The sequence below is a fragment of the Oncorhynchus gorbuscha genome, linkage group LG15 (assembly GCF_021184085.1).
Source record: "Oncorhynchus gorbuscha isolate QuinsamMale2020 ecotype Even-year linkage group LG15, OgorEven_v1.0, whole genome shotgun sequence".
NCBI classification, from domain to species: Eukaryota; Metazoa; Chordata; class Actinopteri; order Salmoniformes; family Salmonidae; genus Oncorhynchus; species Oncorhynchus gorbuscha.
The window spans coordinates 65364906-65391833 of NC_060187.1; the positions used below are offsets into that span (position 1 = coordinate 65364906).

Sequence of the window (26928 nt, forward strand, 5' to 3'; positions counted from 1 at the left end):
GGCTGCATACATTTTTCCACAGCACGTATACCATTCTACAAGTAATTTAGTCCGGCAGCAATCAGGTCTATGTTCTGTCATTGTGTGTACTTTTCTGTGATGCCAGTATGATTCCACCAGGTTGTCATGTGTTAATGTCCTAAGCCTATGTGTTGAATGAACCTTTATTCAATGCTCATGTAACGTTTGTCTTTTATTCTCTCCCCTCAGACCACCACTCTCTGTGTATCCAGTCCATTGACGGCATGCTGATGTTCTTTGAGCAGGAGAGTTACTCATTTGGCCGTTTCCTCCCTGGCTTCTTCCTGCCTGGTCCTCTGTGTTACTGCTCCCGCACTGACACCTTCCTCACTGTGTCCTCAGCACGACAAGTGGAGAGCTACAGGTACACACACTGCAAAAAACACACATACTCTGCAAAACACACACATGTTCTGCAGAGCACACACACACGTACACACACACCCTCCTCAGGGGAAAGTGAGTGAGTGAAGAAGTGTACTCTTCGCCTCTGAAGGCTGTCTGCCTGCCTGCTACTCCGCACTATATCTTTAAATACATCTGTGGTGCAGCAGACGGGAGGCCATTTTCTAGTCCTCCTAATGTTACAAACCACTGCACCATCTTTAAATAATAGGGGAGGGTGTTCTGTGTGTGTGTTTGCTTCTCTCTGCATGTGTGCGCCTCCGTGTGTGTGTGTGTGTGTGTGTGTGTGTGTGTGTGTGTGTGTGTGTGTGTGTGTGTGTGTGTGTGTGTGTGTGTGTGTGTGTGTGTGTGTGTGTGTGTGTGTGTGTGTGTGTGTGTGTGTGTGTGTGTAAATAGGGGATACTGCAGATTGGGTGTATCGGGCCCTATTGCCACAGCTGAGTCTGGTTATTCTCGGTGCTAAATTAACATTTTCACATCCTAATGAAATTTCCACTCATTGATCGCCACAGCTCCCCATGTAAGCCCTGTCTTTATTTTCCTCTGCTTTGGCCGATCATCGCACATCCATAATAATCACAGTTACCTTCCTCTACAAACACACACTGGGATTTTCCTTTTTAACGCTCCTGCTAAAACCGGACAGAAATTGGGGAAAGGCCGAAGAGTGTGTGTGTTTCGGTGTGTGAAACCCGGCCTTCCAGCTGTTTGTTATCCCAGATTTCTCCGATTATCAAGAGCTTCCCCAGACGAGATATCACTGCGGAAACGCTGACCCCCCCGTTTCCCCCCTTCCCCTCCTCCCTCTCTTCAATTCTCAGACTGTATATATGAATTCTAATAAAAATAATTCTGCCCAGGATGAAGTGCTCTATGTCCCCAGTTAACACTTGGCTGTCTAGACTTGGTCTCTGTGGCTAGAATCCCACTTTCTGATCAAATCTACAATCAAAAGTTATGAAAACTGTAGATACGAAGATAGCTACATTTTGGTAATGAAAATCCTGCATGCTAGTTAGAAATAGCCTTGCTCTAAGTGTCATGTACTGCATAATATCAGTCAGCTCGGGAACTGTTCCACTCTCTCAGTTTGTTTAGCCAGTAATGTTGATTTTCTCTCCGCTTGAGGGTTAATGAATGTGATTTTGTGTTTGTGTATCAGGGCAGTATTGGGTAGATATCCTCTTTCATATAAATGACTGGGCTGTTTCCTCTGGCTGTAGACGTCCCACGCTGGCTGCTGAGTGACACACACACTCACTCTGTGTCTCTCTGGGCTGTCTGAGACACGGAGAGACTCTATTCAACCTGAAGCGGTTGACTGGGTTTGTGTGGGTTGAACTGGTTAAAGGTGAGGCTCGTGGGATGTGTGTACACATGATCATACATTTCATACACACAACCGTGCATGCATATTATGCACATATTTATACTCATGTAAACACACACACACACACACACACACACACACACACACACACACACACACACACACACACACACACACACACACACACACACACACACACACACACACACACACACACACACACACACACACACACACACACACACACACACACACACACACCCTCCCTGCTCCGCTGGGTTGGCCTGAGCTGTGGAACTCTGAATGTGTGTGTGTGCTCACCATTTATAACCAGTGTGCATGCTGGTGAATCATTTCTTCAAGGTTTGCACTCTATCATCGCTCATGCACTCGCCACACACACACTCTTTGCGATTCTATGTGTTAGGTCTCATTCACACTAGCTCATTCACCAACATACCTGACCATAGTACTTTGCCCTTAAAAGGCCTTGGCTAGATGGTGCCAAACTCTCCCATCCATTTAGGATTGAGGCCTTCAGATTTCTTATAGCTTATCAAAAATAATGTATGAATGCAAACCAAAGTGCACTTATTCGATGTGCATTTGTCAGGAGTGTACTCTATTTGAATCACTCTGCAACTAGTAACGGCAAAATAGGTCCCGGTTCCTCTTCCTCCACCTTCCCATTGGCACTGCTTGCTGTTGTCTTTGGACATGTTCATCCCTTCATTCTTTTCTCAAGAGAGCGAGAGAGAAAAATACTTTCTCCCTGACGGAGCAAATAGTCTCCTGTCATTTCCAGCTCCATAAACATCAGGGCTTAGCAGGTTCTGATTTCTCCTCAGGTAATTATCTGATTCCTAGCAGCCTTTTCCTTCTCCCTCCCGAGGGGTCAGGTGACTGAGCGTGTGTGAGATGTCTGTAGCTACTATAGCCAGTTCCAGCTTTTTACTGGAAATCAGATTGTATTAATGCCATACTGCTAGACTACTGTAGACTGACTCCAGATCAGTGTCATGATACTGCTATTAATAAAGCCATTGTTTGAGAACGTTAAAGCATGATGCTAGCTAACTAGCGTACCTGAATAATGGTTTGTGGCACAAACTTTAGTTGTCATAACACAGATGGATGTCTGTTATGACAGTGGGGCTTCTGACAGAAGGTCCAGCTGAAGTGTTTCTGAAGTGTTACCGCTGAGAACATTGTGTTTGTCTAAACTGAAGTGTTACCACTGAGAACATTGTGTTTGTCTAAACTGAAGTGTTACCACTGAGAACATTGTGTTTGTCTAAACTGAAGTGTTACCACTGAGAACATTGTGTTTGTCTAAACTGAAGTGTTACCACTGAGAACATTGTGTTTGTCTAAACTGAAGTGTTACCACTGAGAACATTGTGTTTGTCTAAACTGAAGTGTTACCACTGAGAACATTGTGTTTGTCTAAACTGAAGTGTTACCACTGAGAACATTGTGTTTGTCTAAACGGAAGTGTTACCACTGAGAACATTGTGTTTGTCTAAACTGAAGTGTTACCACTGAGAACATTGTGTTTGTATAAACTGAAGTGTTACCACTGAGAACATTGTGTTTGTCGAAACTGAAGTGTTACCACTGAGAACATTGTGTGTGTCTAAACTGAAGTGTTACCACTGAGAACATTGTGTTTGTCTAAACGGAAGTGTTACCACTGAGAACATTGTGTGTCTAAACTGAAATGTTACCACTGAGAACATTGTGTTTGTCTAAACTGAAGTGTTACCACTTTGTCTAAACTGAAGTGTTACCACTGAGAACATTGTGTATCTAAAGTGAAGTGTTCCTAGCCCAGGTATGAGATGCTGGCGGTGGCCACGGACGCAGAGACCAGACAGGATGCTGAGCAGCATAGCAAAACATTTACATTTTTACATTTAAGTCATTTAGCAGACGCTGCAGGGAAGAGACTGACGGTGAGAAGAGAAGTTTGTGTGTGTGTTTCCCCCTCAGGCTGACTGGACCCTGGTCCTGGGGGAGCAGGCCTTGGACCTCAGTGTCCCCTCCTTCTCTCCGTCCTCGTCCTCCATCTTTGTTTGCGGCGAGAGGAATCTATACTTTCTCAAAGACAACAGACATATCCTCTTCATGAAGAAACTGGAGTACAACACCAGCTGCTTCCTCCCCTACTCCTCAGGTAATGGTAGAGCCCTAGTGCTTCCTCCCCTGTCCCTAAGGTAATGGTAGAGCCCTAGTGCTTCGTCCCCTACTCCTCAGGTAATGGTAGAGCCCTAGTGCTTCCTCCCCTACTCCTCAGGTAATGGTATAGCCCTAGTGCTTCCTCCCCTGTCCCTCAGGTAATGGTAGAGCCCTAGTGCTTCCTCCCCTGTCCCTCAGGTAATGGTACAGCCCTAGTGCTTCCTCCCCTGTCCCTCAGGTAATGGTAGAGCCCTAGTGCTTCCTCCCCTACTCCTCAGGTAATGGTAGAGCTCTAGTGCTTCCTCCCCTACTCCTCAGGTAATGGTACAGCCCTAGTGCTTCCTCCCCTACTCCTCAGGTAATGGTAGAGTCCTAGTGCTTCCTCCCCTGTCCCTCAGGTAATGGTAGAGCCCTAGTGCTTCCTCCCCTGTCCCTCAGGTAATGGTACAGCCCTAGTGCTTCCTCCCCTACTCCTCAGGTAATGGTAGAGCCCTAGTGCTTCCTCCCCTGTCCCTCAGGTAATGGTAGAGCCCTAGTGCTTCCTCCCCTGTCCCTCAGGTAATGGTAGAGCCCTAGTGCTTCCTCCCCTACTCCTCAGGTAATGGTACAGCCCTAGTGCTTCCTCCCCTACTCCTCAGGTAATGGTAGAGCCCTAGTGCTTCCTCCCCTGTCCCTCAGGTAATGGTACAGCCCTAGCTGCTTCCTCACATAACATACTGTTTTACTGCTTGATATCATTAGCTTATTTATTGCTTGATATCAGACACATTATTTGTAGGGCATATTGTATGACATAGCAGATATCCATCCTCCATATAATTGATGAATATTATTGCTGACTCTTCTATCCAGTCTTTGTTTTAGGTCTGCCATGTGGATACTGATCTAACAAATATTTCTAGTGGTGATAAGACGTTCCCCATGCCTGTCCAGTGTGCGTGTCGGTAGCAGAATGAGTGTTTGTCTGTGAGCTCAGGTTCATCTGATAGGGAGTCTCGGCTCCTGGGTTGGGTTTAATGAGGGACCGGAGTACAGCTCTACACAGTGCATCTGTCTGTCCTGACTGACTCCCAACATACCACTCCAACCAGAGGAAGTAGGAAATGTCACAGAGCAAGGCACGCTCTAATCGGATCCATATTTAGCATATGTAGCACCTCGAACATGCAACACACAGCACCGTCACCTGCATAAGCACACGCACATGCACACACACAGCATGTTCTACTGGCGGAATGCCCTGTGGATCAGGGGTCTGCGTGTTCCATGCTAATCCCACTATCGCAGGGCCCACTAATGGGTTCCAGCCAACACACCTCTCTCCAGCTGAGCTCAATTACAGGTAACTGCCAAAATAAAGGAAACACTAACATAAGTGTATTAGTAGGGCGTTGGGGCCACCATGAGCCGAACAGAACCGCTTGAATGCACCTTGATATAGATTCTAGTGTGTCTGGAAATCTGTTGGAGGGATGCAACACCATTCTTCCACAAGACATTCCATCATTTGGTGTTTTGTTGATGGTGATGGAAAACGCAGTCTCAAGTGGCGCACCAGAATCGCCCATAAGTGTTCAGTTGGGTTGAGATCTGGTGACTGAGAGATATACACATACACACCCTTTAAATCCCCCATGCTCCTTTAAGACCCCTCTTTCAAAGTCACTTAGATCTCTTCTAGCCATGGTAGCCAAAATAATTGGCAACTGTACATTTTTTATACATGACCCTAGGCATGATGGGATGTTCATCTCTTAATATACTTTGTATCCCTCCTTTACTCAAGTGTTTCCTTTATTTTGGCAGTTACCTGTATATACATGGAGAGGGGGATGGCAAGGGAAGGATAGCAGGAGAGAAAGGGGGAGGGAGGGAGAGAGAGAGGAGGGAAATAGGTGAGAGAAAGGAGGGAGGAAAGCAATGCGAGAGGGATGGACGAGGAAGATGGGAAGCAGAGTGTTTGAGAGAGAGATTTTTTTAAAAGTTTTTTTAAACCAGAGGCACCTGCTATTCCTCATAGAGGTGTGTTTGACCTGTGAGCACCATTCCCTCTGGTGTACACACACACACACACACACACACACACACACACACACACACACACACACACACACACACACACACACACACACACACACACACACACACACACACACACACACACACACACACACACACACACACACACACACACACACACACACACACACACCACACTTCCCATTCCATTTGCATTGTTCCACTGTAAAGGCCAGGATCCCAGGTGACATCGATCACAGTCCTCGATAGATTTCTCTGGTTGTGTTTTCAGCAGCCACCCGGATAGTATGGCAAATGGCTTCCCGCTATTGTAATCTGCTGCGGTTTGGTTTTCAATACAGAGAGAGAGAGGGAGAGGAACTTTCCGGGCTGCTGACTTTCACATTGTTTTGGCTGGAACTTTAGCAGTTTACCGGCCCACTCTCAATATTTCACAGGTTTCCCCCTCTGGCCCTCTGCTATGCAGCTGCCTTTTTTGGCTCGCATTCTCCTTTTCTCTCTCTTCCTCGTTTCTTTGCCTCTCTCTCTTCTCTCTTCTCTCTCTTCTCTCTTCTCTCTCTCATCCTCTGTTTTTCCCTCTAGTGATAATACAGCCACTTAACCCCAGCATTGATAATAATCACTTATAATTAGTGTGCACACACACATATACACCTCAGGGTAAGGTGTGTTCAGGGAAACGATTGCCATATGTCTGTCTGATACGCTGCTATTAATACAGTCCCTGACCACAGTGGAAGAACAGAACGAACCAGAGGAAGCAAAAGAGGAGAAAAAACAAATGGCGCTATATGTAGTGGATGGAGGGAGTCATAAATAAACTGTGTCTGTCATTTTGGCCTTGCCCGCCCCTGCCCTCTATCCCAATGAGGTTTGCTAGGCGTGTGTTGCGTGTGCCTCTCAGATCTCCCGCGGTGGCAGTCACTCTAAATGCTTCTGTGTGTGTGGCCAAACCAAAAGGCGTTTTCATGCTAGACCATTTCAGGTCAACCTGGGGTTTTAACCATGTGTGTTCTCACAAATTAATCTTCTACCTCAAAGACACATCCTCACCCCAGAACTAGGCCTTGTTTAATTAATTTGTAATGACTTTTGAGATCTTTTTGCTTTCTAAATGGTTAAATATTCATTTAAGGTTTGTCGTCATTTATGGACTGGCTTCTTGCCTGCCAAAGCAACTGATGACTGATGGATAGAAGGACTGTATTTATGAAGCACTTTTCATTAAGTTTCATGCGTCTCCTGTGACTGATCTAACCTCTGACCCCTCGTTCTCTTCCCAGTGTCTAAAGGCACCACCAACACCCTGGTCGGTAACCATAACAACATGCTGCTGGTGTACCAGGATGTGACGTTGAAGTGGGCCGCCCAGCTCTCCTGTTCCCCTATGGCTGTCAGGCTCGCTAACTTCCCGTGATTACACCCCCACTCGTTACCATGGCACCCACTGCTGCTGTGTTTGGTGTGTTGGTGTTGCCATGAATTAGGTGGTTGTGTACGGTTACTAGGATTGGATCATTTCTATTCTGTCAATTTAGGAAATAAAATTCAAATGCCAACCCCCACATTTAACAAAAGAAGAAGTTAGTAGTTTTACCATTCATGAATTCCCACTCATCTCTTCAATTGACTTATCTGAAATGGACCCCAAAGTTGATGGTAATTTTACGCCGATACACTTAAACACACAGTGTGTGCTCAGATTCCACTGATCTGATAAGGTAACAGATACCCCTGTAGGCCTTTACCTGGGGATGGAAGGAGGAGAGGAGAGTGGGACTCTAAATGGAAAGGGAGGGGTGAAACACTCAGATGGAGCTCCATGGATGAGTGTCCCCATGTGTCTCTCTGTAGCTCTGCTCTGTTGGCTCCATTCCTGTGCTCCATGGATGAGTGTCCCCGTGTGTCTCTCTGTAGCTCTGCTCTGTTGGCTCCATTCCTGTGCTCCATGGATGAGTGTCCCTGTGTGTTGGCTCCATTCCTGTGCTCCATGGATGAGTGTCCCCGTGTGTCTCTCTGTAGCTCTGCTCTGTTGGCTCCATTCCTGTGCTCCATGGATGAGTGTCCCCGTGTGTCTCTCTGTAGCTCTGCTCTGTTGGCTCCATTCCTGTGCTCCATGGATGAGTGTCCCCGTGTGTCTCTCTGTAGCTCTGCTCTGTTGGCTCCATTCCTGTGCTCCATGGATGAGTGTCCCCGTGTGTCTCTCTGTAGCTCTGCTCTGTTGGCTCCATTCCTGTGCTCCATGGATGAGTGTCCCCGTGTGTCTCTCTGTAGCTCTGCTCTGTTGGCTCCATTCCTGTGCTCCATGGATGAGTGTCCCCGTGTGTCTCTCTGTAGCTCTGCTCTGTTGGCTCCATTCCTGTGCTCCATGGATGAGTGTCCCCGTGTGTCTCTCTGTAGCTCTGCTCTGTTGGCTCCATTCCTGTGCTCCATGGATGAGTGTCCCCGTGTGTCTCTCTGTAGCTCTGCTCTGTTGGCTCCATTCTAAAGAGCCCTTCTGTCAGCACCAACTAGATGAGCCTCTCTCTGGGTCCTCCCAGAACAAACACATACATTTGCATAGCACACACAGTTACACACTCATCCTCCACGCAACCTTACAGATCACATTCTACATAGGACATACGTATAGCCTTCATTCTGGGGCGGCAGGGTAGCCTTGTGGTTAGAGCGTTGGACTAGTAACCAGAAGGTTGCAAGTTCAAACCCCTGAGCTGACAAGGTACAAATATGTCGTTCTGTCCCTGAACAGGCAGTTAACCCACTGTTCCTAGGCCATCATTGAAAATAAGAATTTGTTCTTAACTGACTTGCCTAGTTAAATAAAGGTTAAAAAACTCACTCCGCTAAGCTCTACTCTCTCTCGCCCACAGGCATACTCGCGTACACACACACTCTATGAAGCCCATATGCCAGGTTTGTTATTATTAGCGTGTTATTATTGATGATCACCAGTTGTCATGGTTCTCACCATGAGAAATCCACCCAAATCCCTGAGAGGAAACGATTTTACAATGTCTTACAGCTGGACAATCAAAACAGATAAGGGAGTGGTGGACTCTAGTACTAAATGTCATCGCAGCGTAATGGCCATAATCACACTGCAATTTAAAACAATTATTTACAACACAAAAAGTGATGAAAAATGATGCTGTGTATGTGTGTACTTTTTAATAATTCATACAGCCATGAGTCCACTGCTGATCCCATGAGGAGAACTAACAGACGGTCACCGGACCACAGACACCAGTCCTCTCCTTAACCCCTGGTTTCAGTAACGTTAACGATAGTTTTGCCTATTTTCTCTCTCTCTCTTACCCTCTGATAGAGTGTAGGGTTAGGTGAGTTCAGGGGGTAGTGGTGGGGTGGGGGTCAGATGGAATCAACTGTGGGGGTCTGAGAATTCGGAGGGCCTTCCTCTTCAGCCCCCCGACTATAGCGTTCCTGTTTCATACCATACACTCTCCTCTGGGTGGATCTACTCTGACCTGACCTGACTAGACGAGATGAACAGCTGAGCAGAGAAGATAGAAACTTATGGGTCATAGCCCAGTAAAAACCAAAGATAGAAACTTATGGGTCATAGCCCAGTAAAAACCAAAGATAGAAACTTATGGGTCATAGCCCAGTAAAAACCAAAGATAGAAACTTATGGGTCATAGCCCAGTAAAAACCAAAGATAGAAAATTATGGGTCATAGCCCAGTAAAAACCAAAGATAGAAACTTATGGGTCATAGCCCAGTAAAAACCAAAGATAGAAACTTATGGGTCATAGCCCAGTAAAAACCAAAGATAGAAACTTATGGGTCATAGCCCAGTAAAAACCAAAGATAGAAACTTATGGGTCATAGCCCAGTAAAAACCAAAGTTAGAAACTTTAACATACCAGGGTAGTGGGTTCGATTCCCGGGACCACCCATACGTAGAATGTATGCACACATGACTGTAAGTCGCTTTGGATAAAAGCGTCTGCTAAATGGCATATATTATTATATATTATTATTATTATGTATTTGATCCCATATTCCTAGTACGCAATCAAGATTGTGATTCTACAAATGGATTTGCAGTTAGCTTTGGTTGTGTTTTATATTGTTTTATACCCTATAGAAATGAATGGTAAATAATGTATTGTGTCATTTTGGTAGAGCTGATCCTATTTAGTGGATTGTTTGGTCGATAGGCTGTTGGTCAACCGAGCTTTCTTTAGTCGAGCAGTCGCAATTCTCATTTTGTGAATGGTGCACAAGACACCTTTATTTAACTAGGCAAGCCAGTTAAGAACAAATTCTTATTTACAACAACGGCCTAACCCCGACGACACTGGGCCAATTGTGCGCCGCCCTATGGGACTCCCAATCACTGCCAGTTGTGATACAGCCTGGAATCGAACCAGGGTCTGTAGTGACGCCTCTAGCACTGAGATGCAGTGCCTTAGACCGCTGTGACACAAATAAGATAGATCCTGCTTCTTTTAGCCGTTTGAGTGTGAGTTTATTAGCCTACTGATTCCGTCAGCACCAAGCCTCATGCAACAGCAAAATGTCGGATAAAGCAATTTCACAGATTTGGCTGTTTTTAATCTTTGCTATGCTGTAATAAAGGATTTACACATTTTTTCCCCATTAGAACAGACTGGTATTACTTCTAATTTATTTAGTGTTGTTTACACTGTTCCAAACAGGCAGAACAATAATATTGTAATCTAACAGCACCTGTTTGTCACATAATATGCATGCAGTTCTCTCTCCTATACCCTCCGTTTCCTTGATCTACTTCCTGGTTGTTATTATTACACTTATTATGATGATCATTCTAATAATAAGTCATGTCGTGATCATTAGTAGGCTTGGTAATAGTATCCTTGAGTAACCATCATTGAATGTCCTGTTTAATACCATAACTTACTTAGGCCTATATTTCAATATGCAGTGTATTCACAACGTATTCAGACCCCTTGGCTTTTTCCACGTTTTGTTACGTTACAGCCTTATTCTAAAATAGATTCAAATGTTTTTCCTCATCAATCTACACACAATAACCCATAATGACAAATCAAAACTCTTGTTTTGTTTTATTATAGCAAATGTACTAAAAATAAAGTCTGGAAATGTCCCATTTACGTAAGTATTCAGACCCTTTACTCTGTATTTTTTTGAAGCACCTTTGACAGCGATTACAGCCTCGAGTCTTCTTGGGTATGATGCTACAAGCTTGGCACACCTGTATTTAGGGAGTTTCTCCCATTCTTCTCTGCAGATCCTCTCAAGCTCTGTCAGGTTGGATGGGGAGCGTCACTGCACAGCTATTTTCAGGTCTCTCCAGAGATGTTCAATCGGGTTCAAGTCCGGGCTTGAGCTGAGCCAGTCAAGGACATTCAGAGACTTATCCCAAAGCCACTCCTGCGTTGTCTTGGCTGTGTGCTTAGGGTTGTTGTGCTGTTGGAAGGTGAACCTTCGCCCCAGTCTGAGGTCCTGAGCTCTCTGAGGCAGGTTTTCATCAAGGGTCTCACTGTACTTTGCTCCTTTCATCTTTCCCTCGATCCTAACTAGTTTCTCAGTCCCTGCCACTGAAAAACATCCCCAAAGCATGATGCTGCCACCACCATGCTTCACCATAAGCATGGTGCCAGGTTTCCTCCAGATGTGACGCTTGGCATTCGTGCCAAAGAGTTCAATCTTGGTTTCATCAGACTAGAGAATCTTGTTTCTCATGGTCTGAGAGTCCTTTAGTGCCTTTTGACAAATTCCAAGCGGCCTGTCATGTGCCTTTTTATTGAGGAGTGGCTTCCGTCTGGCCACTCTACCATAAAGGCCTGATTGGTGGATTGCTGTTGAGATGGTTGTCCTTCTGGAAGGTTCTCACATCTTGATAAGAGATTTATGTTCTCCAGGTACATCACCCAATTTAATTATATTGCTCTCAGTCTGCAAACCAGAATGTGTAAGATCCTGGTGGAATGAAACAGTCGGAGGCCCAGCTAAATAGTCAAAAAGGTTTATTCACGGGAACATTCTGATGTCAAGAATACAAAACAAGGGAATCGGGAATGTTTTTTGTAAACAAATGAGGGATTTCGGTAACAGAACTTTTCAGTCAAACAAGTCTGAAACGAAATGGCTGGAAAGATGTTGCTGCTCGATAACAGCACACTTTTCGCTGCAGTGGTGAGGAGAGCGAGACAACGTGCGCCAGGCACTCAATGTCTTTTTCTTTTTTTAACACTCACCATCAGGCTCTTGAGTCATTTGTGTTTCTTCATTATTTAATCAAACAGTTTTCTTAAATCATCAGAAAAGCTCAGTGCATATGTAGGCGATGTTATATGGGTGGCGCAGTGATTTAGGGCTTTTATATCTGGCATTGTGTTGCTAGCTGTACCACCAGAGACTCTTGGTTCGCGCCCAGGCTCTGTCGCAGCCGGCCGCGACCGGGAGGTCCGTGGGGCGACGCACAATTGGCCTAGCCTCGTCCGGGTTAGGGAGGGTTTGGCCGGTAGGGATATCCTTGTCTCATCGCGCACTAGCGACTCCTGTGGCGGGCCGGGCGCAGTGCACGCTAACCAGGTCGCCAGGTGAACAGTGTTTCCGCCGACACATTGGTGCGGCTGGCTTCCGGGTTGGATGTGCGCTGTGTTAAGAAGCAGTGCTTGGTTGGGTTGTGTTTCGGAGGACTTTCGACCTTCGTCTCTCCCAAATCAAATCAAATTTTATTTGTCACATACACATGGTTAGCAGATGTTAAATGCGAGTGTAGCGAAATGCTTGTGCTTCTAGTTCCGACAATGCAGTGATAACCAACAAGTAATCTAACTAACAATTCCAAATCTACTGTCTTATACACAGTGTAAGGGGATAAGGAACATGTACATAAGGATATATGAATGAGTGATGGTACAGAGCAGCATACAGTAGATGGTATCGAGTACAGTATATACATATGAGATGAGTGTGTAGACAAAGTAAACAAAGTGGCATAGTTAAAGTGGCTAGTGATACATGTGTTACATAAGGATGCAGTCGATGATGTAGAGTACAGTATATACATATGCATATGAGATGAATAATGTAGGGTAAGTAACATTATATAAGGTAGCATTGTTTAAAGTGGCTAGTGATATATTTACATCATTTCCCATCAATTCCCATTATTAAAATGGCTGGAGTTGGGTCAGTGTCAATGACAGTGTGTTGGCAGCAGCCACTCAATGTTAGTGGTGACTGTTTAACAGTCTGGTGGCCTTGAGATAGAAGCTGTTTTTCAGTCTCTCGGTCCCAGCTTTGATGCACCTGTACTGACCTCGCCTTCTGGATGATAGCGGGGTGAACAGGCAGTGGTTCGGGTGGTTGATGTCCTTGATGATCTTTATGGCCTTCCTGTAACAACGGGTGGTGTAGGTGTCCTGGATGGCAGGTAGTTTGCCCCCGGTGATGCGTTGTGCAGTCCTCACTACCCTCTGGAGAGCCTTACGGTTGAGGGCGGAGCAGTTGCCGTACCAGGCGGTGATACAGCCCGCCAGGATGCTCTCGATTGTGCATCTGTAGAAGTTTGTGAGTGCTTTTGGTGACAAGCCGAATTTCTTCAGCCTCCTGAGGTTGAATAGGCGCTGCTGCGCCTTCTTCACGACGCTGTCAGTGTGAGTGGACCCCGTACGAGCCCGTACGGGAGTTGTAGCGATGAGAGCCCGTACGGGAGTTGTAGCGATGAGACAAGATAGTAACTACTAACAATTGGATACCATGAAATTGGGGAGAAAAGGGGGTAAAATCTCCCCCCCCCCAAAAAAAAATGTTACAAAAAATATTTTGGACTTGGAATACAGATACCTTTAAAAAAAGATTGGCCTCACAATGGACCTCAGGATCTCGTCAAGGTATTTCTGTGCATTCAAATTGCCATCAATAAAATGCAATTGTATTTGTTGTCCGTAGCTTATGCCTGCATGGGACACTTTGTTCACAAGGTTGACGTCAGCAATCCACTCGTCCACACGACGCCATACATGTGTTCTGGGGTTGTGAGGCCGGTTAGACATACTGCCAAATTCTCTAAAATCAATGTTGGAGGTGGCTTATGGTAGAGAAATGTACATTCAATTCTCTGGCAAAAGCTCTGGTGCAATCAGCATGCCAATTGCATGCTCCCTCAAAACTTGAGACATCTCTGGCATTGTGTTGTGTGAATAAACTGCACATTTTAGAGTAGCCTTTTATTGTCCCCAGCACAAGGTGCACCTGTGTAATGATCGTGCTGTTTAATCAGCTTCTTAATATGCCACACCTGTCAGGTGGATAGATTATCTTTGAAAAAGGATAAATGCTCACTAACAGGGATGTAAACAAATTTGTGCACATAATTTGAAAGAAAGAACCTTTTTGTGTGTATGAAACATTTCTGGAATCTTTTATTTCAGCTCATGAAACATGGGAACAACACTTTACATGTTGCGTTTATATTTTTGTTGGAGTTGGAAGTTTACATACACCTTAGCCAAATACATTTAAACTCCGTTTTTCACAATTCCTGACATTTAATCCTTGTAGAAATTCCCTGTTTTAGGTCAGTTAGGATCACCACATTATTTTAAGAATGTGAATTGTCAGAATAATAGAGAGAATAATTTATTTCAGCTTTTATTTATTTCATCACATTCCCAGTGGGTCAGAGGTTTACATACACTCAATTAGTATTTGGTAGAATTGCCATTAAATTGTTTACCTTGGGTCAAACATTTACATTTACATTTAAGTCATTTAGCAGACGCTCTTATCCAGAGCGACTTACGTTTCAGGTAGCCTTCCACAAGCTTCCCACAATATATTGTGTGAATTTTGTCCCATTCCTCCTGACAGAGCTGGTGCAACTGAGTCAGGATTGTAGGCCTCCTTGCTCGCCCACGCCTTTTCAGTTCTGCCCACACATTTTCTGTAGGGTTGAGGTCAGGGCTTTGTGATGGCCACTCCAATATCTTGACTTTGTTGTCCTTAAGCCATTTTGCCACAACTTTGGAAGTATCCTTGAGGTCATTGTCCATTTGGAAGACCCATTTGCGACCAAGCTTTACCTTCCTGACTGATGTCTTGAGATGTTGCTTCAATATATCCACATAATTTTCCTGCCTCATGATGCCATCTATTTTGTGAAGTGCACCATTCCCTCCTGCAGCAAAGCACCCCCCACAACATGATGCTACCACCCCTGTGCTTCACAGTTGGGATGGTGTTCTTCAGCTTGCAAGCCTCCCCTTTTTTCCTCCAAACATAACGGTGGTCATTATGGCCAAACAGTTCTATATTTGTTTCATCAGACCAGAGAACATTTCTCCAAAAAGTACGATCTTTGTCCCCATGTGCAGTTGCAAACCTTAGTCTGGCTTTTTTATGGACATTTTAGAGCAGTGGCTTCTTCCTTGCTGAGTGGCCTTTCAGGTTATGTCGATTAAGGACTCGTTTTACTGTGGATATAGATACTTTTGTACCTGTTTCCTCCAGCATCTTCACAAGGTCTGCTGTTGTTCTGGGATTGATTTGCACTTTTCGCACCAAAGTACGTTCATTCCTGAGTGGTATGACAGCTGTGTTGTCCCATGGTGTTAATACTTGCGTACTATTGTTTGTACAGATGAACCTGGTACCTTCAGGCATTTGGAAATTGCTCCCAAGGATGAACCAGACTTATGGAGGTCTACAATTTTTTTTCTGAGGTCTTGGCTGATTTCTTTTGATTTTTCCCATGTTGTCAAGCAGAGGCACTGCAGTTGAAGGTAGGCCTATCAATTAGCCTATCAGAAGCTTCTAAATACATTACATAATTTTCTGGAATTTTCCAAGCTGTTTAGAGGCACAGTCAACTTAGTGTATGTAAACATACCCACTGGAATTGTGATACAGTGAATTATAAGTGAAATAATCTGTCTGTAAACAATTGTTGGAATAATGACTTGTGTCATGCACAAAGTAGATGTCCTCACCGACTTGCCAAATCTATAGTTTGTTATCAAGAAATGTGTTGAGTGGTTGAAAAACGAGTTTTAATGACTCCAACCTAAGTGTATGTAAACCTCCGACTTCAGCTGTAAGTGTACGATAAAAGTGATTCCAAAATGACACAATACATTATTTACCATTCATTTCTATTGGGCACTAAGTAATCTGAAACACAACCAAACAAACTACAAATTCATCCAACAAGTTTGTAGAGTCACAAGCTTGATGTAATCATTGCGTGCTGGGAATATGGGACCAAATACTAAATGTTTGACTACTTCATTCATAAGAAATTGTGGGAGTGTTAATTATTTTGATCACTTGTTAAACAAAATCGTTCTCCCGTGGAACTTGTATAACTATAAAATAGAATTTCCCAAATGTGTTTTTTCATGCAATATAGCTCAGTATTTGAATCATATTTTTTATCCAGTCATTATTGCTCATCGTTATCAAGGGACCCGCTGTAGGTCTCCCTGGGGTGGGGGGACAAATAACTTATCTCATTTAGACTTTCTGGTTTGAATAATGATTGAATAACAATGAATACCTTGCATGTGGACAAAAGGGAAACGGAAGGCTTGAACTGAAACACACGCACAAGCACTTTGATAGAATAGTGTTATAGTGATAACATTTTAATTTGGATGGCTGAGTGGGTAGGTTGGGTAGGTCAATCCCCCCCCCCCCCCCCCCCCGTGGTGGCAGGGCTGCTGCTACATATGAGGGCTTTAGATATGGGGGAGGGCTGGCTGTTTTGGAGGGGAGAGGGAGTAGTTGTGAATGTGCCCCTGCAGCAGTAAAAGGAGGGTTTATACCCCCCAGTCACCCCCTCATGCTCCTCTGTGTGTTACTACTTACTACTCCTCTGTGTGTTACTACTTACTACTCCTCTGTGTTACTACTTACTACTCCTCTGTGTTACTACTTACTACTCCTCTGTGTGTTACTACTTACTACTCCTCTGTGTGTTACTACTTACTACTCCTCTGTGTGTTACTACTTACTACTCCTCTGTGTGTTACTACTTACTACTCCTCTGTGTGTTACTACTTACTACTCCTCTGTGTGTTACTACTTACTACTCCTCTGTGTGTTACTACTTACTACTCCTCTGTGTGTTACTACTTACTACTCCTCTGTGTTACTACTTACTACTCCTCTGTGTGTTACTACTTACTACTCCTCTGTGTGTTACTACTTACTACTCCTCTGTGTGTTACTACTTACTACTCCTCTGTGTGTTACTACTTACTACTCCTCTGTGTGTTACTACTTACTACTCCTCTGTGTGTTACTACTTACTACTCCTCTGTGTGTTACTACTTACTACTCCTCTGTGTGTTACTACTTACTACTCCTCTGTGTGTTACTACTTACTACTCCTCTGTGTTACTACTTACTACTCCTCTGTGTGTTACTACTTACTACTCCTCTGTGTGTTACTACTTACTACTCCTCTGTGTGTTACTACTTACTACTCCTCTGTGTGTTACTACTTACTACTCCTCTGTGTGTTACTACTTACTACTCCTCTGTGTGTTACTACTTACTACTCCTCTGTGTGTTACTACTTACTACTCCTCTGTGTGTTACTACTTACTACTCCTCTGTGTTACTACTTACTACTCCTCTGTGTTACTACTTACTACTCCTCTGTGTGTTACTACTTACTACTCCTCTGTGTGTTACTACTTACTACTCCTCTGTGTGTTACTACTTACTACTCCTCTGTGTGTTACTACTTACTACTCCTCTGTGTGTTACTACTTACTACTCCTCTGTGTTACTACTTACTACTCCTCTGTGTGTTACTCCTTACTACTCCTCTGTGTTACTGCTTACTACTCCTCTGTGTGTTACTGCTTACTACTCCTCTGTGTGTTACTGCTTACTACTCCTCTGTGTTACTACTTACTACTCCTCTGTGTGTTACTACTTACTACTCCTCTGTGTGTTACTACTTACTACTCCTCTGTGTGTTACTACTTACTACTCCTCTGTGTGTTACTACTTACTACTCCTCTGTGTGTTACTACATTTACATTTACATGTACATTTAAGTCATTTAGCAGACGCTCTTATCCAGAGCGACTTACAAATTGGTGCATTCACCTTATGACATCCGGCTGTGATTGGGAGTCCCATAGGGCGGCACACACCAGGTTTGGCCGGGGTAGGCCGTCATTGTAAATAAGAATGTGTTCTTAATTGACCTGCCTAGTTAAAGGTTAAACTTCTTTTTAATTTTTTAAAATAAATGTGCCTCTAACTATTCATAGGTGCATTCATTGCATTACACTTGACCAGACTTCAATAGGCAAACAAACCACATTTATATTCTATTTACACAGTGTGGCTGTAGAATCATGTCAAGGCCAGGAAAAGTAACTGCTGTCAGTTACCATCTGGTCTTGTGGTACAGTAACTTTAAATAGCGTACGTACATCGAGGACACTGATAAAGTTTGAGTTCCTTACACACACACACACACACACACACACACACACACACACACACACACACACACACACACACACACACACACACACACACACACACACACACACACACACACACACACACACACACACACACACACACACACACACACACACACACACACACACACACACACACACACACACACACACACACACAGATCAGTGGTTAGGTTAAGAATGGTCCATACACAAAAAAAGTGAAAATAAAAAAGTGGTTGTTTTTCCTCATAGACCTACACACACTACTATCCCTGAATTTCTCAAATAAGGTCTGCAATATTTTTAAACCAAAAAGGAACACAACATGCTTTTTGAACTGCTTAAATTCAAACCTACTCTCAAGTAAACCCTCTACACTGCATGTTTTCAATTCTCTATTTCCATGCTCTAAACATGACCTGTACATGGAAATGCACCTCATTAGTTGAATCGGCAACAAATGCCCTTTGACCGATGTTCAATATTTTAATCTATAGATCACTTTTCCACGTTCATACTCAGACCTCACCCATGTACAACATTGTGTCACAAGAACAATACCTTAAAAAGATGACCCATCTCTCCAATAGGAATACATTCCTGAAGGACTACTTCATTACACAATACGACATGACATCCACATGCCCTAAACCCCCCCCCCCCCCCCCCCTCCTTACAACATTAATGACTATTGCTATCCTAACCAACAGCAACAGGCTGTTTTTGTCTTTTTCCAGGCTCAGCGAAAACGAAGAAGTTCCTCTGCAGGCGTCACTTCAGAGTTCGGCCTTTAAACTTTTTCACTTCTTTTAATGTTTAAACGGCTTGTGAAACAACTTATCATTTCAACACCCTGACAGTCTCTGGACACTATCCATTGCTGCAAAAGCAGTTCTGGAGCACGCTATAGCTTAACCTCTACAGTCTAAGATTGATTAGTATTGGCACCACTCTCCTCCTCTTCACTTTCGTCCAGGTCAAAGGTCAAACGCCAGAGCATGGACCACAGACGACAGTGGTGACTCAACTTAGTCTCTTCAGTCGCTTGATTAGTATTGGCACGCGCCGTCTCTTGATGGCCATAGGAGGTCAAACGTCAGGGCCCAAAGTTGACCGCGTTGAACCCCGAGAGCGTGACCTTGCCCTTGGTTTTGAGGTCATGTTGCGAGGCGCTGTTCATCCTCTGGACCAGTAGCTTCTCAAAGAGCAGGGGATGGTACGCCCCAAGGGTGCAGGCGGCGTCATAGTGGTGCTCGTGGTAGTGGCACAGGTCTGTCTGACGCAGAGAGGGGATGTACTCATAGACATGGACCTCCTCGCACAGAGACATCATCAGGACGATGCCTGGAATACTTACTACTCCTCTGTGTGTTACTACTTACTACTCCTCTGTGTGTTACTGCTTACTACTTCTCTGTGTGTTACTACTTACTACTCCTCTGTGTGTTACTACTTACTACTCCTCTGTGTGTTACTACTTACTACTCCTCTGTGTGTTACTACTTACTACTCCTCTGTGTGTTACTACTTACTACTCCTCTGTGTGTTACTGCTTACTACTTCTCTGTGTGTTACTACTTACTACTCCTCTGTGTGTTACTACTTACTACTCCTCTGTGTGTTACTGCTTACTACTCCTCTGTGTGTTACTACTTACTACCTCCTCTGTGTGTTACTACTTACTACTCCTCTGTGTGTTACTGCTTACTACTTCTCTGTGTGTTACTACTTACTACTCCTCTGTGTGTTACTACTTACTACTCCTCTGTGTGTTACTACTTCTGTGTGTTACTACTCCTCTCTGTGTGTTACTACTTACTACTCCTCTGTGTGTTACTACTTACTACTCCTCTGTGTGTTACTACTTACTACTCCTCTGTGTGTTACTACTTACTACTACCTCTCCTCTGTGTGTTACTACTTACTACTCCTCTGTGTGTTACTACTTACTACTCCTCTGTGTGTTCTGTGTGTTACTGTGTTACTTACTACTCCTCTGTGTGTTACTACTCCTCTGTGTGTTACTACTTACTACTCCTCTGTGTGTTACTACTTACTACTCCTCTGTGTGTTACTACTTACTACTCCTCTGTGTGTTACTACTTACTACTCCTCTGTGTGTTACTACTTACTACTCCTCTGTGTGTTACTACTTACTACTCCTCTGTGTGTTACTACTACTACTACTCCTCTGTGTGTTACTACTTACTACTCCTCTGTGTGTTACTACTTACTACTCCTCTGTGTGTTACTACTTACTACTCCTCTGTGTGTTACTACTTACTACTCCTCTGTGTGTTACTACTTACTACTCCTCTGTGTGTTACTACTTACTACTCCTCTGTGTGTTACTACTTACTACTCCTCTGTGTGTTACTACTTACTACTCCTCTGTGTGTTACTACTTACTACTCCTCTGTGTGTTACTACTTACTACTTACTACTCCTCTGTGTGTTACTACTTACTACTCCTCTGTGTGTTACTACTTACTACTCCTCTGTGTGTTCTACTTACTACTCCTCTGTGTGTTACTACTTACTACTCCTCTGTGTGTTACTACTTACTACTCCTCTGTGTGTTACTACTTACTACTCCTCTGTGTGTTACTACTTACTACTCCTCTGTGTGTTACTACTTACTACTCATCTGTGTGTTACTACTTACTACTCATCTGTGTGTTACTACTTACTACTCATCTGTGTGTTACTACTTACTACTCCTCTGTGTGTTACTACTTACTACTCCTCTGTGTGTTACTACTTACTACTCCTCTGTGTGTTACTACTTACTACTCCTCTGTGTTACTACTTACTACTCCTCTGTGTGTTACTACTTACTACTCCTCTGTGTGTTACTACTTACTACTCCTCTGTGTGTTACTACTTACTACTCCTCTGTGTGTTACTACTTACTACTCCTCTGTGTTTACTACTTACTACTCCTCTGTGTGTTACTACTTACTACTCCTCTGTGTGTTACTACTTACTACTCCTCTGTGTGTTACTACTTACTACTCCTCTGTGTGTTACTACTTACTACTCCTCTGTGTGTTACTACTTACTACTCCTCTGTGTGTTACTACTTACTACTCCTCTGTGTGTTACTACTTACTACTCCTCTGTGTGTTACTACTTACTACTCCTCTGTGTGTTACTACTTACTACTCCTCTGTGTGTTACTACTTACTACTCCTCTGTGTGTTACTACTTACTACTCCTCTGTGTGTTACTACTTACTACTCCTCTGTGTGTTACTACTTACTACTCCTCTGTGTGTTACTACTTACTACTCCTCTGTGTGTTACTACTTACTACTCCTCTGTGTGTTACTACTTACTACTCCTCTGTGTGTTACTACTTACTACTCCTCTGTGTGTGTACTACTTACTACTCCTCTGTGTGTTACTACTTACTACTCCTCTGTGTGTTACTACTTACTACTCCTCTGTGTGTTACTACTTACTACTCATCTGTGTGTTACTACTTACTACTCATCTGTGTGTTACTACTTACTACTCATCTGTGTGTTACTACTTACTACTCCTCTGTGTGTTACTACTTACTACTCCTCTGTGTGTTACTGCTTACTACTCCTCTGTGTGTTACTACTTACTACTCCTCTGTGTTACTACTTACTACTCATCTGTGTGTTACTACTTACTACTCCTCTGTGTGTTACTACTTACTACTCCTCTGTGTGTTACTACTTACTACTCCTCTGTGTGTTACTACTTACTACTCCTCTCTGTGTTACTACTTACTACTCCTCTGTGTTACTACTTACTACTCCTCTCTGTGTTACTACTTACTACTCCTCTGTGTGTTACTACTTACTACTCCTCTCTGTGTTACTACTTACTACTCCTCTCTGTGTTACTACTTACTACTCCTCTGTGTTACTACTTACTACTCATCTGTGTGTTACTACTTACTACTCCTCTGTGTGTTACTACTTACTACTCCTCTGTGTGTTACTACTTACTACTCCTCTGTGTGTTACTACTTACTACTCCTCTCTGTGTTACTACTTACTACTCCTCTGTGTTACTACTTACTACTCCTCTCTGTGTTACTACTTACTACTCCTCTGTGTGTTACTACTTACTACTCCTCTCTGTGTTACTACTTACTACTCCTCTCTGTGTTACTACTTACTACTCCTCTGTGTTACTACTTACTACTCATCTGTGTGTTACTACTTACTACTCCTCTGTGTGTTACTACTTACTACTCCTCTGTGTGTTACTACTTACTGTGTGTTACTACTTACTACTCTCTGTGTGTTACTACTTACTACTCCTCTGTGTGTTACTACTTACTACTCCTCTGTGTGTTACTGCTTACTACTCCTCTGTGTGTTACTGCTTACTACTCCTCTGTGTGTTACTACTTACTACTCCTCTGTGTGTTACTACCTACTACTCCTCTGTGTGTTACTACTTACTACTCCTCTGTGTGTTACTACTTACTACTCCTCTGTGTGTTACTACTTACTACTCCTCTGTGTGTTACTACTTACTACTACTCTGTGTGTTACTGCTTACTACTCATCTGTGTGTTACTACTTACTACTCATCTGTGTGTTACTACTTACTACTCCTCTGTGTGTTACTACTTACTACTCCTCTGTGTGTTACTACTTACTACTCCTCTGTGTGTTACTACTTACTACTCCTCTGTGTGTTACTACTTACTACTCCTCTGTGTGTTACTACTTACTACTCCTCTGTGTGTTACTACTTACTACTCCTCTGTGTGTTACTACTTACTACTCCTCTGTGTGTTACTACTTACTACTCCTCTGTGTGTTACTACTTACTACTCCTCTGTGTGTTACTACTTACTACTCCTCTGTGTGTTACTACTTACTACTCCTCTGTGTGTTACTACTTACTACTCCTCTGTGTTACTACTTACTACTCCTCTGTGTGTTACTGCTTACTACACATCTGTGTGTTACTGCTTACTACTCCTCTGTGTGTTACTACTTACTACTACTCTGTGTGTTACTACTTACTACTCCTCTGTGTGTTACTACTTACTACTCCTCTGTGTGTTACTACTTACTACTCCTCTGTGTGTGACTGCTTACTACTCCTCTGTGTGTTACTATTTACTACTCCTCTGTGTTACTACTTACTACTCCTCTGTGTGTTACTACTTACTACTCCTCTGTGTGTTACTACTTACTACTCCTCTGTGTGTTACTACTTACTACTCCTCTGTGTGTTACTACTTACTACTCCTCTGTGTTACTACTTACTACTCCTCTGTGTGTTACTGCTTACTACACATCTGTGTGTTACTGCTTACTACTCCTCTGTGTGTTACTACTTACTACTACTCTGTGTGTTACTACTTACTACTCCTCTGTGTGTTACTACTTACTACTCCTCTGTGTTACTACTTACTACTCCTCTGTGTTACTACTTACTACTCCTCTGTGTGTTACTGCTTACTACTCCTCTGTGTGTTACTACTTACTACTCCTCTGTGTTACTACTTACTACTCCTCTGTGTTACTACTTAGTACTCCTCTGTGTGTTACTACTTAATACTCCTCTGTGTTACTACTTACTACTCCTCTGTGTTACTACTTACTACTCCTCTGTGTGTTACTACTTACTACTCCTCTGTGTGTTACTACTTACTACTCCTCTGTGTGTTACTACTTACTACTCCTCTGTGTGTTACTGCTTACTACTCCTCTGTGTTACTGCTTACTACTCCTCTGTGTGTTTCTACTTACTACTCCTCTGTGTTACTACTTACTACTCCTCTGTGTGTTACTACTTACTACTCCTCTGTGTTACTACTTACTACTCCTCTGTGTGTTACTACTTACTACTCCTCTGTGTTACTACTTACTACTCCTCTGTGTTACTACTTACTACTCCTCTGTGTGTTACTGCTTACTACTCCTCTGTGTGTTACTACTTACTACTCCTCTGTGTTACTACTTACTACTCCTCTGTGTTACTACTTACTACTCCTCTGTGTGTTACTACTTACTACTCCTCTGTGTTACTACTTACTACTCCTCTGTGTTACTACTTACTACTCCTCTGTGTGTTACTACTTACTACTCCTCTGTGTGTTACTACTTACTACTCCTCTGTGTGTTACTACTTACTACTCCTCTGTGTGTTACTGCTTACTACTCCTCTGTGTTACTGCTTACTACTCCTCTGTGTGTTTCTACTTACTACTCCTCTGTGTGTTACTGCTTACTACTCCTCTGTGTTACTACTTACTACTCCTCTGTGTGTTACTACTTACTACTCCTCTGTGTGTTACTACTTACTACTCCTCTGTGTGTTACTACTTACTACTCCTCTGTGTGTTACTACTTACTACTCCTCTGTGTGTTACTACTTACTACTCCTCTGTGTGTTACTACTTACTACTCCTCTGTGTGTTACTACTTACTACTACTCTGTGTGTTACTACTTACTACTCCTCTGTGTGTTACTACTTACTACTACTCTGTGTGTTACTCCTTACTACTCCTCTAGGCTGGAAACCCTCTGTGCGTTACTGCCTCACTGCCCTGCCACCACAACACATCTGCAACCAGTTACACACACACACACACACACACACACACACACACACACACACACACACACACACACACACACACACACACACACACACACACACACACACACACACACACACACACACACACACACACACACACACTGCATCACCTAATTAGTTTTTCTCCTGTCCATTTCATTCGTGTTCTATCTCTGAATGATGGGTCCTGAAAAGCTACTATGAAACTGTTTCTTTCCTCACACAAAACATACACTGTAGCAGTTTTGTGTTTCTGACTCAGGCAGATGTTTCAACCTCCCCATAGGGACCTGAAGGGTGTGGTGGTGAGCAATGAGGGCCACCTGCAGTGTTCCTACATGGGCACAGACCCCTCCGTCTTCTCCACGGCCAAGGTGGACGCCCGCGAACAGGACTACTCCCAGATCGACACTGATAGGACGAGTCTGCAGAGCGTCCTCAGACAGACCACCAGGACCCAGGCTGGTAGGACACGCATGCACACACAGACACACACCGTGAACATTCTTTGTGTGTATTGTAGGTTATTTCCTGACTCTTTCTTCTTCTCTGTTGTAGATATTCTTCCTGTAGCAGCAACAGATGAGGATCTGACTGTTATAGCCACAGTCTCCACTAACATGGACAGCACATCGGTGAACACATATACACACACACACAAACACACACACTGAAAAGGACACAGATGTTTGGTTTACTGTCCTTGTGGGGACCTAACAATTGAATCCCACTCAGTATCCTATTTTCTCCTACACTTCAAATCAGATGTATTTATAAAGCCCTTTTTACATCAGCAGAAACCCATCATAAAACCCCAAGCAGCAAGCAACACAGATGTAGAAGCACAACCGAGCTCGAACTTTAACCCCTAATCCTAACTCCTAAACCTAACCCCAATTATAACCCTAAACCTAATCCCTAAACCTAAAATAGCCCTTTTCCTTGTGGCACCCGGCAAAATGTCCCCACTTGTCCCAACTTTCTTTGTTTTTACGATTCTTGTGAGGACTTCTGGTCCCCACAAGGATAGTAAAACCAAACACACACACACACACACACACACACACACACACACACACACACACACACACACACACACACACACACACACACACACACACACACACACACACACACACACACACACACACACACACACACACACACACACACACAATATGAAAGCCACACATACAAACGTGTATATCCTGACGTTCTCTCTATCTCTGTAGCAAGCGCTCATCCCGGACATTTTTTTATTTTTTATTTTTTATTTCACCTTTATTTAATTAACCAGGTAGGCTAGTTGAGAACAAGTTTTCATTTGCAACTGTGACCTGGCCAAGATAAAGCATTGAAATTTGACACATACAACAACCCAGAGTTACACATGGAATGAACAAAACATAGTCAATAATACAGTAGAACAAAAGAAAACAAAAAGTCTATATACAGTGAGTGCAAATGAGGTAAGATAAGGGAATTAAGGCAATAAATAGGCCATGATGGCGAAGTAATTACAATATAGCAATTAAACACTGGAATGGTAGATGTGCAGAAGATGAATGTGCAAGTAGAGACACTGGAGTGCAAAGGAGCAAGATAAATAAATACAGTATGGGGATGAGGTAGGTAGATAGATGGGCTGTTTACAGATGGGCTATGTACAGGTGCAGGGATCTGTGATCACATTGATGGTTTTCCCGTACCATCAGTCACAGGGAGGGTATGTGTCGCACACTTGATGACTTCCTCTTTTATTTCTCTTTTTCTCCTCCCTCTCCATTCGTCTCTCTTTCTCAGATCAAGGTGACGAGTCGCTGTGCGTTGCAGGGTCCTAAACTGACTGTGTGTGTTCAGCCTCCACTGGCTGTCATGAAAGCCAGCCTCTTCTCTCTCTCT

The 26928-nt window shown here is 43.5% G+C and overlaps 1 pseudogene; it reads left to right on the forward strand.

The window, feature by feature from the left end:
• The window catches only part of LOC123997302, a 103192-nt pseudogene that overhangs the window by 18336 nt on the left and 57928 nt on the right, over positions 1–26928 (forward strand).